Here is a 12,654-nt window from a genome sequence, read left to right as displayed (position 1 = left end):
GCCACAACCATAGAAGATGAAGGAGAAGATTGAGGTATCTACTCTAGAATTGAGAACATCACCATGGAAGAAGACGCAAAAGGAAGTGTGGTCGAAGAACACAGAGGATAAGGGAAAAAATCCCATGTAGAAAGGGAAGAAACCCATACAACAGGAGGGACCCCAGTAGGTCCATGACAGTGAAGAAGAAGCTGAGTTCCACAGGAAGGAGATGGAGGATGTGGAGATTCCCTCTATGCTCCCAGCATATATGCCACCGAGAAAGTGGGGCGTGAATTTGGTCAAGGAACCAAAATAAGGAAAATTTTCTATGTATATGCTGCTATTTCCAAAAGATGTTTCGTTTGAAGGAGAAGCATTGGGAAAGATTTCCCAACTCAAAATGGAAGACTGGGATTTCAATGACAGAAGTAAATACTTGCAGTTCAAGCCCAGTAGGTACCTGAAGAAAGTTCACTACTCAGAGAGCGGAGCTACGAGACTAGATCCCCAACAATGGGTTGCGGGAGTGGGGAGAGCAGGACTTTCAAACATGACAAATGTGCCACACTTCAGTTGAAGCCCATTTGGTAAAATTTGCTTTCAACAACTCCTCGTACTAGCGCATGATGATTGTATTTGGCTAGGGATGAGGATCCCAATTGATGAAATTCTCATTAGAAGAATAAAAGCGTTTCCATACCAAGGAAAGGACCCCATGGATGAATTCGTGGGTAAAACCAAAGACAAAGAAATGGCCCAGATGATGAAAGGCAAGTTCGGGTTGGTGAAGAAATCTCATGGTTACAAGATAAATTCTATTGAAGATCAAGGTATGTGCTTCTCTTACATAACTTAGTGGGGAAGATTATGAGGAAGTGTAGGGCCAATGAGGTGCCTACAACAATGGTATCATTGGCAGAGCAGTGCGTGGAAGGAGTCCAGTTCAACTGGGCTTCTTATTTATGCAAGGAATTTTTGATGGATTGTAGGGAGGCACATGAATAAGGCAAGACCTTCCACTATGCTTTCCTTTTGATTCTTATTGTGCTTATTGAATGGTAGGAGCCTGAAGATTTTCAATTTTTTACTATGCAGGTAGATGTGTGTGAAGCAACAAGGTATGCTTCGCTATGGTTTAGAAAGGAGCCAACCCACACAATGGAGAATTGAATTTTTTTTGTGATGATGCAGATGGATTTACATACGGTGGTAAATTAGTATCCTAGACTGTCACCGAGCCTATACAAGAAGTACTATCATATAGCATATTTTAAGGCAGACTTTCACAGGGAATATGTGAAAGAGATGGAGGACCCAATAGAGACATGAAATCCATTGTCATATCTAGTAACAGAAGATGACCTCCTCATGATAGTGCAGAGTTGGTCAGAGGAATGGATGACTCCACCTAGTGGAGCGGTTGGAGGAGATGGTGCAGAGAGAGGTACCTCGCAGGGTGCGGGTACAAGTAAGAAACATGTCATCGAAGAGCCAGAAGAAACAAAAGGAACATGGAAGGAACACAAAGAACACCATAGCAATGTGGAGCTATTAGAAGATTCAACCTTTGTGACAAAGATGTGGCCAAGAAAGAAGCAGAAGGAAAATAAGAGCAAGGGTGGAATGTTGCTTGTCCTCACTCATGGGGACATTGATGAGATAGCAGAGAAAATATAGGAGATTAACATAGAGACCTCAGATAATATGGATGATCACTACAAAGTGATCTTGGATAAGTTGTAATAGGGAATCACAGAGTTGAAGCCATTACCACAAGAAATGAAGCAACCAGATAGGTTTCTCAATCATCACAACAAGAGAAAAGATTGGAAACAAGTTTCGGGATGAGGATGTTACATGTGCCAGCTGGGGCACTAAATTTTGAAGTGGTAGCAGATAAAGAGCAAGCCAAGACATGGCACACTGTCCAGCTGAATGTCGCTGCATTACCTCTTCAGGTGCTGCATGAATTTCATCAAGGAATCACTGTGGAGATCCATGAATGAGTGCAGTGTATGACACTAGTAAAAGAAAAGGTAGAGTCAAAGAAAGTAATAATATAAAAGGATTTGAAGCAAGTGGCCAAGGAAAGGGAGGAAGCAAGGAAGAAATAGGAACAGTTGGAGAAGGACATTGCTGAGACCTGTAATACAGTTCCGGACGTAAAGGTACCTGATGATGAAGCACCACTAGAGAAGGTCACGAAGCTTGCGCTTGCAATCAAGGGCTCGATGAATGCCATCACCAAATAAAAATTCGACTATGAGGTACAAATATCAAAGCTACAGATACGATTGCAGCCAAGTATGCCACCAAAGGCTCAAGAGAAGAGACAAAAGGACCTCAACACAACAATGAAAGGCATATCGAATACAATGGCATATTGTGGAGACCTTACCAGTCTTGTAGATATTTTCCAGTATTTTTGAAGGGAAGAACCTCCAGGTACAAATGGATGATCTACAGAGGAAAGCATAGATCTTATAGGTGAGGACTCAACCATTGAAGGAAGAAGTCCTGCAACTTTCGTAGACAGTGGATGAACGACTAAAGGAATTAAAGAAAAGGGAAGCGGAGCTACTACAGAAGACCGTTCACCCTACTACAGAAGCTTGACTCAAGGAAGCGTAGCAGGAAGAAAAGTCGATGGCAAAAACAGTCCATGAGTACAACACAATATACAACAATATCACAGCGAAGATCAAGGGTGTCGAAGCTGAGTGACTCGGGATGAGTCGCAGGTGAGTGTTGGGGGCCTGTTTTCCATGGCCCAACTTGGTCCAAATTTTTGGTAAAAGTCCCCACGAAAGGAGTAGGCCATGCGGAGATGGTGAAGAAACATTCATCACACAGAATTTTAGGGCCTTAGGGATGGGATAAAACCCTTATTTTGTAATGGGTATTGGGTAGTAGTCCTTGTTTTATGAATCCATGGTATGTGGACCATGTTTTTTGTATATATGAATTGTATAGAAGGATATGTAATAATTTGTAATTGGATCAATTTAGGATTTGAATGATAGAAGCATAAGTGAATCTTTGTTTCCACATCTGTAGTATGTAGTTTTGGAGAAGGCTCCTCAACTGAGTGTGCAAAGACCTTGAAGAGTCTGTAGCCGAGTACACAGACCGCCTGTAGCTGAGTGCGCAAGTCAGAGAAGTGAATGTAATTGAAGATTTGCTTAATAAATAATATTTTTTTGCAAAATTATTGTTTATCTCTACTTCTTATTTATCTACTGTTATGTATTTGGTTATATGTTCTTTTTATTGAATTATGCCAAGAACTGTCAAATATACTGTTATGTGTTGAAGTTTATGCATTTCTGTATATTAATCATCTGCGTGAAGTTCTTATGCATGCAAAGTTATAATATTGATATAAAATAGAAGTAATTTCACAACGCCACTTCGTAGATATCCTTCGGTTGCAGAATCTTGGTTCTACAACCTCCCATAACTGCTTTGAGTAGGACTGCGATCTTCTTGCAGTTTATTGCTGAAAGGGCCAATAGTTGAGGGTTTTCTTAGTGCACAACACAATCTGAACCTGGGTCAAGCCCCCTCAAACCAACATATTTGCATGAAACAAAAATACCATGAAAATTTTTAATCGGTATCAATTTCCTTTTAATTGGTAAAAAAGATGCCTTGGAAGGAAGAGTGCTTCAACCAACAGCATAAGGTGTCTAGAATTTAAGAATTATTGACAAGGAGGAAGTATGTGTTCATGGGGAGCATGTCACATATGTCGAGTTCCTGGAGAAACAACAACAATTACAAGGAGATACAAATACATGTTTCTGCTAATGTTTGATTCTTACAGATGTCTTTGATTATGATGTTTATATCTGATCATGGATGATAGACTTCAAGTGTCCCATCATGAAGTTATCAGCACTCAAAGAGAAGTTTGTAGTTGAAAAATGCACATCAACAACTTGACCCTCATTCATTAATTGAAAGAGGGAGAAGAAGTAGTTTGTAGCCCTTTTCCATTGATGTCAAAGGGGGAGAGAAGCTTATTGGTGAAGTTGTGATGGCCCATTCAAAGGAGAGAAAGACATTGGTGGAAGGAGAAGTGTGGAAGTAGCATGAGAGTTGGTCATCAATGTGGAGAAATGATGAGGTGTTTCCATCAATGCCAAAGTCAGAGATTGTTGGATAGTTGACATTGCCTGTATGGCTAGTGGTAGCGAGTGTTTTAGAATTGATGTCAATAGTCATGCTAAGATATGTGTTGGATTGTTGGCATTGCCAGAGAGTTTGTTAGAGTTGGTGTCAACTAGACTAGCATTGAAGTTGGTGGCAATAGATGTTGGCATTAGTGTGCATGGTGTGTTGAGCTTAGGGGGAGTTCAATGATTGTTGAAGTCTCTAGCAGAGAACCATCATAGTAGTAAGCTTATTGAAGAAGCTATAATACTATGACTGTGATGGTTAGGATTCTCAGGCCTTCGAGGCACTCATGGGGGAGTCTTATGGTTTCTACTGTCACTTGTAGAGAATCATCATAGTAGCAAGCTTAGTGGAGGACATAAAAAGATAACTACGATGGTTAGGAGTCCCAAAATTTGGAGGCATTTATGCCCCATGTGTTTAGCTCAGATGCTCTTGGTTATGGCATAGTTGGATAGTGCATTGAAAAATATTTCCAATGGTATGTGGAAGTACAGAAATGGTCCCCAAGATCAAAATTTATGGCCAGTCATAGTGAGAACCTCCACAATCAAAGTTGTAGTGTCTGGGAGCCTAGAACCCTAGAAAGCCCAGAAGCTCATAAACTTATTTAAAAGATATTTGAGATAGCATTGAGACAAGGTGGCAAGAACAATGCCCGAAATACCAGAAGCACAAAAGCTCGGAAGCCTGGAAGCCTGAAAGTCTAGAAACCTAGAAACCCATAAATATTATTAAAAGGTTATGCAGGAGAGCATGGAGTTGGGCCATCAGGGTACAAAAATTGAAGGATTGTCAATAGACTGAACCCATAATGGTGATTTCTTGGAAAGTGAAATCCCAACAGAAATTTCATTAAGAGATAAGCATTGTAGTGGGGCCAACAGGTAAGAGACCAGAATAGCACAAAAGAGCCCGAAAGGTGGAGGTCTTAAAAGCCTGACAAGTGGAAGGTGGGACAAACCCAAAACCTTCATAGTAACATCGTAAAGGAAGAAGAGTGGCCATTTTCAATGGGGCATACAAGTGGGCTAGGCCAAAATCCCAGAAGCCTGTAAGGTGTGTCTAATTGCAATTCATAAAAATTTACGGGCATCCAGGCTCTAGCTCAGTAGTGCATATATGTATATGAGTGGGACCTAGTGGTTGTTTTGTGATGGTTTTTACATATAATAGTGATTAGGGGCACAAAGAAGCTATTAAGGGAATTAAGTCTGTGCAGTGCAACAAAGAAGCTTAGAACCTAGAGGCCTAGCTTGAGGTGACAACACCTAGCCCTGTGGTGGAAAAGTAGGCTAGGGGCCATTGAAGAAAGAGATAAAGGAATTTCCACAAATCTAGAAATGGTGCTTTTAAAAATGGCTTTGGGCCTATAGTCAAGTGCATTGGGGGCACATGTATGGTGTGATGAGTTTGCAGATATGTAGTAGGATTCCTCCATATTTGGCTATTATGCCAATTGGTTATTTTCCATGTTTGGATCAGGCACAACATTCAAAGGATGAATGGGTTGGAAACTAGATCTGCAAACTGGTGGCAATGGTAATTGTAAAGAAACACTAAGTCAAGGTAGAAAGGACCATGAAATGCAAGAGTAAATTAGTGGACCCTATCTTGAAATAGAGTTATCCATCCTTGAGCTTTCTTACATGATAATGAAGAATTAAATGGAGAACATGGATAAGTGCAAAAACTATGATCATAGTCCAAGAGAGCCATGCTCAAATGTACAATATAAACTCTAAGGACTCTGAGGGCATGTTGCGGATGTGGTCTCCATATAACGCACACTACAACATGCAAGGGACTAAGATGGCATCAATGGAGAGTCTGTCCTAAGTGGTGAAAATCCATATTACCAGTACAAGATGAACTCAATGGAGGAGCTCTTTGATTTCATAGTTTTGTTGAGAATTAATTATCAGTATGGGAAACACTCAAGTTCCCATCCTCCTATTTAATGTAGCAACAATGTTCATACAACTTAATGCAATTTATAGGATTGAAAAAAATGCATTAGAGTACACTCAGGTAGTGTGAATGGAAGAGTGATGGCTGACAGAGAAAAAATTGATGACTATGTTTTAGTGAAACAAAACCTAGGACTGCAGTTGAGAAATAGAGGGAACACAACATAGTTGAGGCAATGAGTAGAGAGCTCAGTGGGTGAGCATGGCTAAGGAGAAATGTCAAGTGTGTATGGGCTACTTAGAGAGGCCCAATGTAAGTTGCTACATTGTGGAGGGTCTGAGAGCTGGGTGTAAATTGCTGCAGTGTGGATATAGAAGTGTTTCTTAGGCTCAATGCAATGTAGGCTGCTAAGTGGAACATAGGGCTAGAAGTAGAGAAGAACATTGCGCTGAATATTGAGCTCAAATAAGGCAGAGTGGTTTCCAAGTAAAGAGAGTATTAGTTATTTATTGAGTGTGGGTTGGAGCCTACAAACAAGGGAGTTGGTGCTTCCATCTTAGTGGATGCCTAAAGAAAGCTTGGGGGTTGGTGCCTCTTGCAAGTTGGTGCTTTCATAAATACAAGGAGCTGCAAGTTGGTGCTTGCAAAAAATCCATGAAGTCAATTTTTCAGATGGTGCTTCATGTAAGCTAATTAGGTGTCTACAAAATAAGGGTGTTGGTGATTCCTATGAGTGGTGGCTCACAAACAATTTTATGTAATAGAGTATGAGCTTATTATTACATCAAATAACAAACAAAATTTCATGGTTTTTATCCTGGAATTCTTTCCACATTAAACCTCGATGTTCATTTGTATGTTACTCATGGTGTTTGTATTTATGTATTGATTTTATATTGCTTCCACATGATTTTTTTTTATTATTGTATGGATGGTTTCCAAGGTTGAATGTTAGTATGAATTGGCACAAAATTTTAAATTAGCCATAGTACTAATTCAACCCCCCCCTGTACTAACATTGTTTCCAATAAAAAAAATATTAAAATGACAAACCTGGAGTGAGTACATGGAGTAGTCACAGATTTGGAGGATATGTTTTGTTCTTACAAGATGCATGGAGTTCAACAAGACCAAATGAAACTATGAAATGAACATGGGGGGTCAATTGTATGTATAACTTGTTTGCAAGTGCAAGCTAGTTAGGGTTTTGGAGTGTAACCTATCGCAATGATGTGCGGAAAGCATGCTTGACTATATTTATAAAGTGTGATTACACTGGAATTAAAGATTATGCTAGCATTAGGTTAAAGAAAGTTGCCAAGATTACGAGCAAGAAGTGCACCTTGACTTAGAGATTTCTAAGAAAACTCAAAATGGCTTCAAACACTTAGATTATTTTACAAAAACATAAATGACCTTGATGACTTACGAAAATGGAAAACATGGTCTTTTATTGTTGATAGGTGCTCCAAAATAAGATGAAGTTAAAAATTTTGGAGGGTGGTTGTAGTAGCTACAACACGTGGTGATTTACTAGCAAGACCCCAACTTCTTTGTTTAGGCATTTCTTAAGTTCAAAGTTTGAGTCCTTAGAAAGTATTGATTCATCCTATGAGTCACCTTAGCTTCACTAATTATCACAGTTATATATGTAGTCTCCTCTATTTCTCTCATTGACTAAAACACATTTAATAAAACTATTCAAACTACAATTATTTTGATTAAGGAAAAGGTAGTATGAATTTGCAATTTTATGATGCTCAAAGTTTTAGTACTAATCCCAAGTGTTGCTATGATACTAGTAGGTCTATTCAGTGCCTTGACGTAGTCACTCCAAGAATCACATGCATTTCTCTACTACTCGCTGGCCTATATAGTACCCCGACGAAGTTATTCGCTTCAACTCTCTACATAGGAAGTGTTTCTCTTCTTTCACCCTTTATTTTATTTTCATTTATGCATATTGGCATTTTTAAAGGTGTTTATTTATCCAAGGCAGAAGAGGGATCCCAAATTATTTTATGGGAAAGAGAGGTTGTTCCTTGTTTTACAGGGACTTTTATATTCTATGAAATTAATTGACTCACTTAAATTTTCTTGTTTCCCTTCACTGCTCAACTGGGTCGACACATTTAAAACACCAATCGATACAAACACTAAGTTGAGAAATGGAGATCCTATTATAGATTCATGTGTGATAGATCTACTAAAACTTTCCATTTGAACATATCATATTTTTCATCTAGGTATCAATGACTTTTAGAGATATTTAGGCCCAAACAAAAGGAGGAGATTAAAGCCTTCTAAGAGTTGTATATATTGAAATTTGAGTGCATAATAGATCTAAACATGATAATTACTTGGGACTGATCTATATGTTTTCTTTTAGAATTATCTTTATTTATATATATCATCAAACAATTATACATTAATCATTTAGCCATTCAAATAGAGATCATGATACACAAGAGACCAAAGACACCAAAAATTAGGCCAGAGGCTAGGGAAAAAGCTACAAGGGGAAAACACAACAATCCTTTCCTTATAGAATCTTAGTCAAAAAGAGAAATCCAAGTCAAACTAACCAATCACCCAAGTGCGAAGTGATCCCTCCAACTGTCCAAAACATTATTCACAAGATGTCATTTGTCTGTCCTCAAACCAACCTTTAATTCACAGGAGTATAGATCACAATACATAGAGATATAGTGCCATAAGTAGCTTGCATATAGAAAAATCTCACATCATCAAAGAGAAGTTGCCATAGGAGGCACACATCATCAAATAAAAGTTGTTATATGAAGCTCAAATTATTGCAGAGAAGGTGCCACAAGAAGCCTGAATTATCACAGAGAAAGTAGTGCCTTAAGGAGCTCATATACCATAGATAAATGTGCCATGGATGTTTGAGGAAGTCCTAATGTTTTCCCAAGCGATGTATTATAGATTCCAATATATAGTTATTCATTCATGCAAAGGGACATGTGCTTTTGGCAGGCCAACTTGTCTTTTGGAGGGCTGACTTGCTCAACTTGGAGACACTAAAATATGCTTTTAAAAGTATAATGTTTCTTTCTTTTAAATGTCCAAATCGAACATGATGCAAATAAATTTTCTTTTGATTCTAGCATGAAGAATATGATTGGAAAAATATAGTAAATACATCAGTTGTAAAATATATTTATGAATATCGAACCTAGTTAAGACTTCAACACTCCCTGTTAACTAGGGAGGTATTCATAAATAATTATCAAAATATTCTCAATTTGAATACTTCTCTAAGAAAGGATCCATATTGGTAAGCATCATTATAAACATCATCATGAACAACATTTTCAAACTACTAATTCCTTGATAAGTAAGCTCTATCTCTCCACTTCATCAAAGCATAATGATGGGAGGCATTGAAAAGGATACCACACAACCACCTCTCCAAGGCACATACTCCATCTAGGTTCACCAAAGTATGTCCTCCACAATACCATTTACTAATATGGTGTCACAATACTTAACACAAGGAAATATTGATCATATGAACCATTCTTATACTAGAAAAATGTACTTGACTTATGACTATTAGCCCAAGTCATTGTACATGTCCCAAGAATGTTGGTCGATGATGCTTATCCAATCTACCATTATCCTTATTCATGTTCATGTACTTGACTTATGGCTATTAGTCCTCACCACATGTTGTCGTAAAAACACAACACCCCCCATTATTTGATGCGTCCGCTTCGAATAATGGGGACCCTTTTTATAAAAATTTGGGCTAGGCACCTTTTTTATTTTTATTTTAATTGATTGCCCTACGCTTTCGTTAATTTTTAGTTTTCTTTGGATTCTTGTTTTGATTGCTTTGTTAGAATCGATTTTTTATAAGCTTCCCATTGACGCTTGTTTCGCCTCATTTGGTTAATCGGTTTGAAAATGGCACTCCTTTGAAGTCTCATCATTTATCTAGCCTGGGTTAAAAATGCATAAAATGTACAATATTGCATTTTGTAAATAAATTAGTTCAATAAGGCAGTCATTTTAAATATTAACCCATAGCAAGTTTTTACTAACATTTTTTCATTTTTAGTTATGCGGCCAAATCATTAAGCAGCGAGATTTTAGTAATCTACTCCAATAAATTACTAATATCGAAAATCATAATTTCAAAGTGACTGTAATTTATTTTTTCATTTATTTTCAAAATAGCTATAGTTTAATTTTCATTTTTTAAAGTGGCTGTAGTTTATAAATAACTAACTTCATAGAAATAAAACCAAAATAAAAAATAAAAATAAAAAAAAAATGATATTAAATCTTAATTTAATTATATTAATATATAATTAATTTAATTAAATTAGAATTTAATATATAAAAAATAAATAAATAAAAATAAATTATGATCGCATCGGAAACATTGATCGCATCGGGAGTTTTCATATGTACAAGTTTATTAACCCCCGATAACCTCCCATCCCCGATACCGATTGCCGATCACCAAAATATAAAGTTTCGTTATAGGTCTCTATCGCATCGGAGCTTTATGTGAATCAAGTTAAACACTCCTCCCTATATCGGATCGGAGATTTTGTAATGTAATGATTTTCATAACCCCGACACCTTGCCGATCCGATTTCCCATTGTAAAAAGTCAAATAGCATAGGGGGCATTAACTTAGGTTATCTTTCAAGTTTGTTTTGAGTTTCAACTCATACGTATGAAGAAGTGGTGTAGGTTAGTTAATATATATTAATTAGTTTATATAATATGTAATATTATATTATATTAATTAAATTAATAATATGTAATATTATATTGTATTAATTAAATTAATTAATATGTAATATATTATAATCTGTAATATATTATATTAATTAAATTAATTAATTATATGTAATATTTAATTAATTTAAATATCAGTTAGATTAATATTAATTAGTTTTTAATTAGATTAATATTGATTAGTTTTTAATTAAGAATGGATTTGTTTATAAATCATTGTTAATTAAATTAATAAATAGTTTAGTTTATAATTAGCAATTAAATTAGAATTAATTAGGGACTAATTTAGGATTTAATTTTTTAATTTAAATTCTCATTTTTAGCCCAGCAACAGAATTTCCAGATTTACATCAGATTTGACCCATCAACTTTGGAAGCTCATAAATTGAGTTCTACTTGGCCAAATGAGGCCCACGACGGCTCATTGGAAAGAGAAAATCAAGGAGAACATTTTGAAGGAGGTTTCACCAACAGATTTGATCATTTATTGGGCCAAAAATCAGGCAGAAGATCAGGCTCCGAATTTTGAAAACAAAATCAATTTTCTGAGTTATTGTTTTCAATTTCATTTGTCCAAAACCTCTTCTAAGTGCAGATCCATTGGTCAATAATATCATTTACCAATCAAACCATTCCAAGCATCAATACAGAGCTTATATTTTGTTTTTAATTATTTATTTAAATAGAATTTGATTGGGTTTGATTTAATTGCCAGAAATGATATTTTGATTGCATTTTAATTTATTTTGATTTCTTTTGCAGGAAAACAGTGGGAAGAATATGGAGAAAAAGATCTCAATCAATGAGAAGGCTCCAGCAATTGAAGATCGGGAATTTTGAGCAAATAGAATTGGATTTGGCAGATTTCTCTTCACCAAACTTTCCTCTCAAGAATTCCTTCACAAACAGTATAAATAACAGATTGCAAAATGGAATAGAGACTGCTCTCCTCTGCAATTTTAGACTACATGAAAGCACTATTGTAATTGGAATTTAGAGTTGTAGGAGAGAGGAGTGAAAAATCTCAGATCTGGGGATTATTGAGGATTTTCCCTTTGTATATTGAATTATGCATGAAGAACAAAGCTTGCACTATTGTGGCTCTAGTTTTTGAAAGCAGAAGTTCAAGCAATGTAAAGGGCTGTTGGAGACCAAGGACAGAGAAATGGATGCAATAAATTGGTATTTCTAATACTACTGTTTCAAATATCAGTTTTAATTTTATGGTGATATGAATGTGTCATTTTATTCATGTTTGTGCACTATTGTCAATATGGGTAATTTGTCTCAATCTTGTTATTATGTATCTCTGTTTTATGGATTAATTCCTCATTTTGGAGTAACTACTTACTCTGAAATCTGTCTTATGAAACTGATTTATTGAATAATAATGTGTGTGAACTATTTCTACATATCATTATTCAATTATTGGGTTTATTGATTTGATAATCAATATCATTTTGAGAACTACTTCCTGAATGTTGTTGATTTATTATTTCAGTTTTAAGGTCTCAATAGAATGTGTTTTGGTAACCATAATATCAAGTTAATTGAACTACTTCATTAACTTGATATTCATTATAAACAAGACATGTTTAAATCCTAATATTTTAATTATCTTGCTCTTAGTTGGGTTAGATCTATATCTGCCTAATTAAGATAGGATTTAGATTAGTTTCTTTTGCTTGCATCATAGAATAATCTTGCATTTAGAGTAAATTTTACATTCTTTTAAGTCCTCTCCTCAAAGAGGCAAAATTTTAGTTGTGGCTTGGCTGAACCCAAATCAGCTTAAGGGTCATTCTC

Source organism: Pinus tabuliformis, chromosome 2_1 (assembly GCF_031772625.1).
Source record: "Pinus tabuliformis cultivar Carrire ecotype Pingquan chromosome 2_1, CPIR1, whole genome shotgun sequence".
Taxonomy (NCBI): Eukaryota; Viridiplantae; Streptophyta; class Pinopsida; order Pinales; family Pinaceae; genus Pinus; species Pinus tabuliformis.
This window is presented reverse-complemented; position numbering follows the sequence as displayed.